The sequence below is a fragment of the Rosa rugosa genome, chromosome 6 (assembly GCF_958449725.1).
Source record: "Rosa rugosa chromosome 6, drRosRugo1.1, whole genome shotgun sequence".
In the NCBI taxonomy this organism is placed as follows: domain Eukaryota; kingdom Viridiplantae; phylum Streptophyta; class Magnoliopsida; order Rosales; family Rosaceae; genus Rosa; species Rosa rugosa.
The window spans coordinates 46,790,913-46,797,280 of NC_084825.1; the positions used below are offsets into that span (position 1 = coordinate 46,790,913).

Below are 6,368 nucleotides of genomic sequence, written 5' to 3' on the forward strand. Positions count from 1 at the left end.
TGATGTTTGAGATAGTAATTCTTAACTCTAGATTCACTATTATCACGTGTTTTGTTCATATGTGATGATATTTGAGAGGCATGACACATTCAATAAACTAAATTCTTCTATTGCTACTTAACTTGTCAATGAGCAATCCTTAAATAACCAAAGTCTTTGATATTTGTCCACAATAATTTGGTTTAGTTGCATAATTATCTCTTTATGAGTGGCTAAGAATTTCTGAATCTTACATTCGTCATTGTCTAGCAACAATTATTGTGTGATAAAAAAGAAAAGAGCTTTACTCCCCATTGATAAAAACATTGGCATCTAGAGAGCTATTGATATGCTAATATGAACAAACGCATTGGACGATTACAATGCTACGAATTAACTCATTATTGGTAAGAGAGATTTCCTATTTAGAGATACATGTCCACGTACGTGCACCATTTACATATTGGTCTTTAGTATAGTGATGGTCCTCAGTCCTCACACTCTTGGTGCACGAAGAAAATAACTTTTGATGAAAAATAACTAGGCCGGACACCTTCTCCTTTTTGTGGTTTTGGATCTAATTCCGGTAGCTCTTGGTAGGTAAGTTTTGCTTTTACCTTGTTAGTGTCTGAAATTAAACTGATAAGAGGAGCTGGACTTCATTTATAAAGAGTTTCGCACGTCCTATTGAAACAGTAATTTCTAATTTAATCATGTACACGGCCATATCATTGACTTATATTTGAGATAGAATGAGAAATGGGAATAATAATGCAATAGTAAAGCATGAAAAAGAGTTTGGTGTGGGAGAGGAAACATGGATTGGACCACAGACCAGCTCGATTTAGATGAGGAGAATATATCTATCTTATATGAGATATATAAAATAAAATCATAAATAATTAGCTAATAGGATATTAATGCTACCAACTTGTTGGGACTTCTAGTGTGGAATAGGTGACACACAATGTTAATAAGCCTTTCCATGTGTCTGGATTGTTTAAGAATGGGGTCTACAATTTACATAAATATCTTTGGAAAACATTTCCCTCATGATTTTGATTGAAAATAACAAATGAATAGTAACAAGGAAGATGGAGAGATTATAAAACATAGACAAAAAAGAGAATTCATACATTATTGTTTATAGCACCCTCCCACCCTCTCTTTTATATTGAAGGCTCCCTCAATTCCCACTCACCCCTCTCCACAATAGTGAGTGAGAGAGAGAGAGAGAGAGAGATTACATGAGCGAATTGGGTTGGTTTCATATGCTGCAATTAAGTACTAGAGGAGGCATCCAAAGGGATCGCATTGATCCTAAGCTAGCAAAGCCTTCTTGATCATATCGATCCCTAAATAGTTTCGGATCATGCTATCCCTTTGGATTTCTCCTTTGGAAGCTTCAAACTTCTATGTCATGCATCGAGCTAGAACTACATATATCCAAGGAGTTGACCCAACTCTCTATGATCCAAGTAAGTCCATTTCTTGATTTAATCCGTTTCCAAATTCCTATATACTCAAAGTTCTTTTTATTTTTAATTTTTCTTTTGTGGTTGAGGAATCCCAAAACTGTTTTTCAATAACCAACATTTTAAGGATTTCATGATTAAGAAGTTCTGCATAAATTCAAGTCTAGCTTTTGGCTTGGCAAAAATTAACAGAATGAAGAAATGAACATGTATCGATCGACCCAGTCATGATTCGATCTTAGTTAAAGATTTATTGTTTTGGAGTAGTTTACGCTCAAGGTAATTTCCTTACGAAGTTATCAAATTCATCTAGATTCATGATCATGATGATGTTTTATTATAGTCATATGGATAGAAGTTATATGCAAACCAGAAGCAAACCCAGAACCCCATGTCAATAATTGTGTATATATGAACACGTTGGATCTGATTTCCTCCTGCCTTGCTGGCATGGGAATACAGCTCTATAAACGCTAAAACCCAGAAATCGATCAGCTCGGAGAAGCGTTCCAAATCCAATACTTGATTATTTGCTGATATCCTTGTATACAGTTGTCATGGATTTTACTTTTATTTATTATTTACAGCGTGCGTCTGCTTGTCAACAACGATAGGTTGAAACCTAGTTCTTAAATTTTACCAACATGCAAGTTAAAATAATAGATTGCATATCTTTGCTATTCATACAAATATAACTTTATTATACCAAGAGCTAGGATCTTTGCAGCTGTTTTACTCAAACAGTTCTACACCCGTATAAAGTAGTACTGACCGAAATTTCGTAGTGATTAAAGTTTTGATGATGCCCTGTTTATTAGTCATGATTAATATGTAAGTCAATAACTTCTACTATGTCTGATTGAGTCAAAATTTACCCCATTTTCTGATAGCTTTTGATCATTGCAATCTTCCAACAACTTGAATATTATAACTTTGGATTGAAAAAGGGGGGACTTTACCCTAGCTAGACGAAATAGTTTCAGATTAAATTGCTAAAACCCCACCTCGTTCCGATTAGCCTGAACTGAGTTTGGCTGATGATCTCGGTTGAACCTACTGGAGCAGACGAAGATGGCCACACCTGGCGGTGGCCCAAAATCAAGGGCTCCTCCAAATCACATGCTTTTAGGGACTTTAATTAGAATCCAAGGCAGTGAAAAAGATGATGATCGATATAATACATAAACTTGAGGACTTTTCCTTTCCTCTCTTCCCTACTTTGGGGCCTCACATCGAGTGTCCCAAAGGCAAAGGAATAATCATACACATGCCTTAGAATGAAAGAAAGAAAGAAAGGTCCTTTTAAGCATTGCTAAAATTAGGGTTCTTTTTAAGGGTGATTATACCTCTTGTAGCACATGAGTACATGACCACAACATTCTAAAACAGTCTCTCACCATATACAGGATCCCTTTTGTGAGTTTGTCACATGGCCTCAGCGCTAATACTATTATACCACATTTTCTTAATTATTTTCAGCTAGTGGAAATGTGCTTGGATGCATTAATCATATACTTTTCCTCCTAGCCATGTATGTGTTTAGAACTTAGTGAGCAAAATCGTGTTATGTGACAAGAGTTTGCCTAATTGTTTGTTCATGGGTTCTCCTCTCTTCCATTCTAAATCAGTTGACTGTTGTTCCGGGTTTGATCTTTCAACAATTTCTGAGTTAATTAAATTCGGGTTAGGGAGAGATCGATGAGGACAGACCTACAAGAGATATATGGATGACGAGAGGCGGATGGGGATCTAGAGATGTGCATCACCGGTGACCTTGGTTGGCTCCGATTATGAGATGGGATGGAGATGGGAGGATAGAGGGTGGAAGCTGTCGGTGGTTATGTGATAGGCATGATTGATCTTTTAACAATTTCTGAGTTACCTTAGGGTTAGGATCGGCCTTAAAGTAGACTTGCATGCATTTGTTTCTTTCACATCCTGGATGTGAAATCAACGATTTTCACATAAATGAGAAGAGAGATTTTGAATTCAGATCGAGTCTCATCAACCCAGAAAGCAAGAAGAGTTCTAATCAAACAACAGTTAGTTGGCAACTCACGCATATGAGCTCTAAGAGAAACTATGTAGTTACTTTTTGACTAAATGTAGTGGTGGAGACTATAAGCTAGTTGTGCATTATTAAATCTATATGTGTTAACGTTGAATTTGTCAATAGTGTATAAAGCATAAAGGAAATCCTTGGTTTCAGAAGCTTCCCAGATCTATGCAAAGTTTGAAAATAATCAGTAAAATTTTCGACTTTCCAGTAGAATAATGCTTAGTCTACACTGATTATTGCATGTTTTTGTATGTTCATCATCATAGCTAAATAGTAAGAGTCTAATTTCAAAACGAATAAAAATTGAATTTGCACATCACCTATAGCCATTATCAATATGGGGTCCAAGTTAAAGAATTGTTGGACACCAAAGTGTACAAATTATCTTTCAACTGTAAAATTATGTACCCCTAATGTCTCCCTCTTGCCCTACACGAACTTTGCAAAGGACACATAAACTGCCAAAATGAAACCCACACATATCAAATATTTTCAAGCTCATGAGGAATTGGATGCTCCTTGCCCACAAACTAAGGGGACCTAACTTCTTGACTTGTCTCCAAATTCAAACCCCCCCCCCCACTCCTATTTTGTTGTCTAATTTTCTCTTTAATACCGCACTTTGTGAGACTCGACTGTCAGCCATGTATTTGAGATTCCAGAGGATTTGATTTTCTTTCTTTGCCTCAATGTTTGGGGGATTCGGTTGAGAGATCGATGTGCATAAAATTGACCATCATCTTAAGACCTAAGTCTATTTTTTTTGGATGAGAGAAAAGATACAGAGAAAACCCTACAAACAAAAGCTCTTAGGACAGCCCTGCCCCTGTTGATCTTAATGGAAAGCGATAGAGGGAGATCGGTGGAGGACATGACTCAGTTTCTTTCAGAGAAACAAGAGTGACCAAGAGCAGCAATGTGATTTGCTACAATTCCATCACTTGTATCATATATTCACTTCTAATATTATTCACCAATTTTGGATTGAACTGTGTTGATTGTAGATCATCTGAGCTTCAGATTATTATTCGATTTTTAATTTTTTGGTATAATTTATAAATTAAATCGTTCAGAAAAAAATTTAACATCATAGTATTGATATTTTATGAGGGCTTCCAGCTTCCTTACGTCGCTCGTCCGGCAGTGGCTCGTGAACACCGACGACGGAGGCGGCGCAGACTGGGTGGTTCTATGCGGTGGCCGGTGGCGGTAACAAATGCTTCATTGATGGGGTCAAGTAGCAGCGTGGATGCAGGGGATCCTAACCCGATTTTGGTTTTTTGGGTCTGGATGCTCTTTTCAGGTCGTTGTTTTGTCCTCAAGTCGGTGGAGGCTGCGTGGCAAGTCATGGCTGCGGGTCGTGGCGGTGGAGGTTGCACGGTGAGTGAGTCGTGGAGGCGGTGTGAGACAGGTTGCACAGTGTGGAGATTGGAATGAAGCCTTTGGGCCTTGGGCCTCTAATTTAGTTTACTCTGTTTTTTCTAATATTTCCTTACTTATCTAGGGGAGATATGCTTGTTAGTTCTTAAGGAGCGCTAAGAGAAAAATTCAGCTACCGTCCCCAAACTATTCTGTCAAGGTCAATTTGATACCCGAACTCTCAAAAGTATCAATGTGATACCCAAAAACCTAAATTAGCATCAACGTGATACTTCCGTCCAAAAATTTTTACGGCGCCGTTTGTTTGCTGACGTGGCAAGCACGTGGGTCAAAAAAAGAAAGTGAAATGACCAATTTACCCTTTTTTTTTTTGGAGAAAAATTCAGCTATCGTCCCCAAACTATTCTGCCAAGGCCAATTTGATACCCGAACTCTCAAAAGTATCAATATGATACCCAAAGACCTAAATTGGCATCAACGTGATACTTCCGTCTAAAATTTCTGACGGCGCTGTTTGTGTTGTTGATGTGGCAAGCATGTGGGTCCAAAAAAAAAGGTGAAATGACCCATTTACCCAAATCGAGCAATTGACAGTGTGTGGGAGAAGCCAAAGGTACCAAGTACCAGCTGCTAAGTCTTTTTCTTGATCTAATTGTGCTCAAATGCTATCTGGGTTGGTTTAGCTTTTTTGGTTTATGCTGGGTTTGTTTTTAGTTCTTGTATACATGAATTCATAGTTATATGTTGCTTTGACCTTGTGATTGTGATTTTGATCGGAGTATCTGATATCTGTTGTTACTGACATGACGGTGGCGGTGGAGGAAGATGACGCTGAGGTTGTGGCGGTGGAGGAGGGCGTTTGATGAATGGAGGTTCTATTAGCGAATGGGTGACGGTCTTTGCGAAGAAAGAAGATGGTTGGTGGAGCTAAGGTTCACCAGAATTTGGTGTGCAGCGAACCAGTTTCCCAGTTGGCTGTCCCGAAAGAGGAAAGTTGCTGGGCGGAGAAGAAGGAAATCGGTTTTGGCGGAGAAGAAGACATGGGCGTGCCCAGAGCAGTTTTCTGGGTGCAGAAAGATTTGATTTTTTTTTTTGTTAATCGTGTCACCCAACTTTGGTTTTGGGTCCGTCCGCTGGGAGTTGAGTGCGAAGAACATGAATTTGTAGCAGGAATTGGAAAGGATGATGGCAGTGTTGGTGATGGTTTGGGCGGAGGGGAAGGAGATGAGAGAGAGGAGGAGGCGAGAGAAGAAGAAGAGGACTGAGGTTGAAGAAGAACCATAAGCCATTTTTCTTTGATTCTTGGGTGGAGGAGAAGGAGCGGAGCTTGCGGCGGTTTGGCTAGAACTATCCCAGAAGAACAAGAACAAGAAGAAGAAAAATAAATGAAAAGAAAAAAAAAAAGAATTAATAAAAAAAAGAAGGGTAAATTGGTCATTTCACTTTTTTTAAGGGCTCACGTGCTTGCCACGACA

At 38.6% G+C, this 6,368-nt stretch overlaps 1 long non-coding RNA gene across 1 annotated transcript; it reads left to right on the plus strand.

Annotated features, from left to right (window-relative positions):
• Positions 1–1,133: 1,133 nt before the first annotated feature.
• LOC133713739 (uncharacterized) lies at positions 1,134–5,122 on the plus strand. Its single transcript, XR_009848227.1, has 2 exons — positions 1,134–1,457; positions 3,083–5,122. It is a non-coding gene; the product is annotated as an uncharacterized LOC133713739 (long non-coding RNA).
• Positions 5,123–6,368: the final 1,246 nt, after the last annotated feature.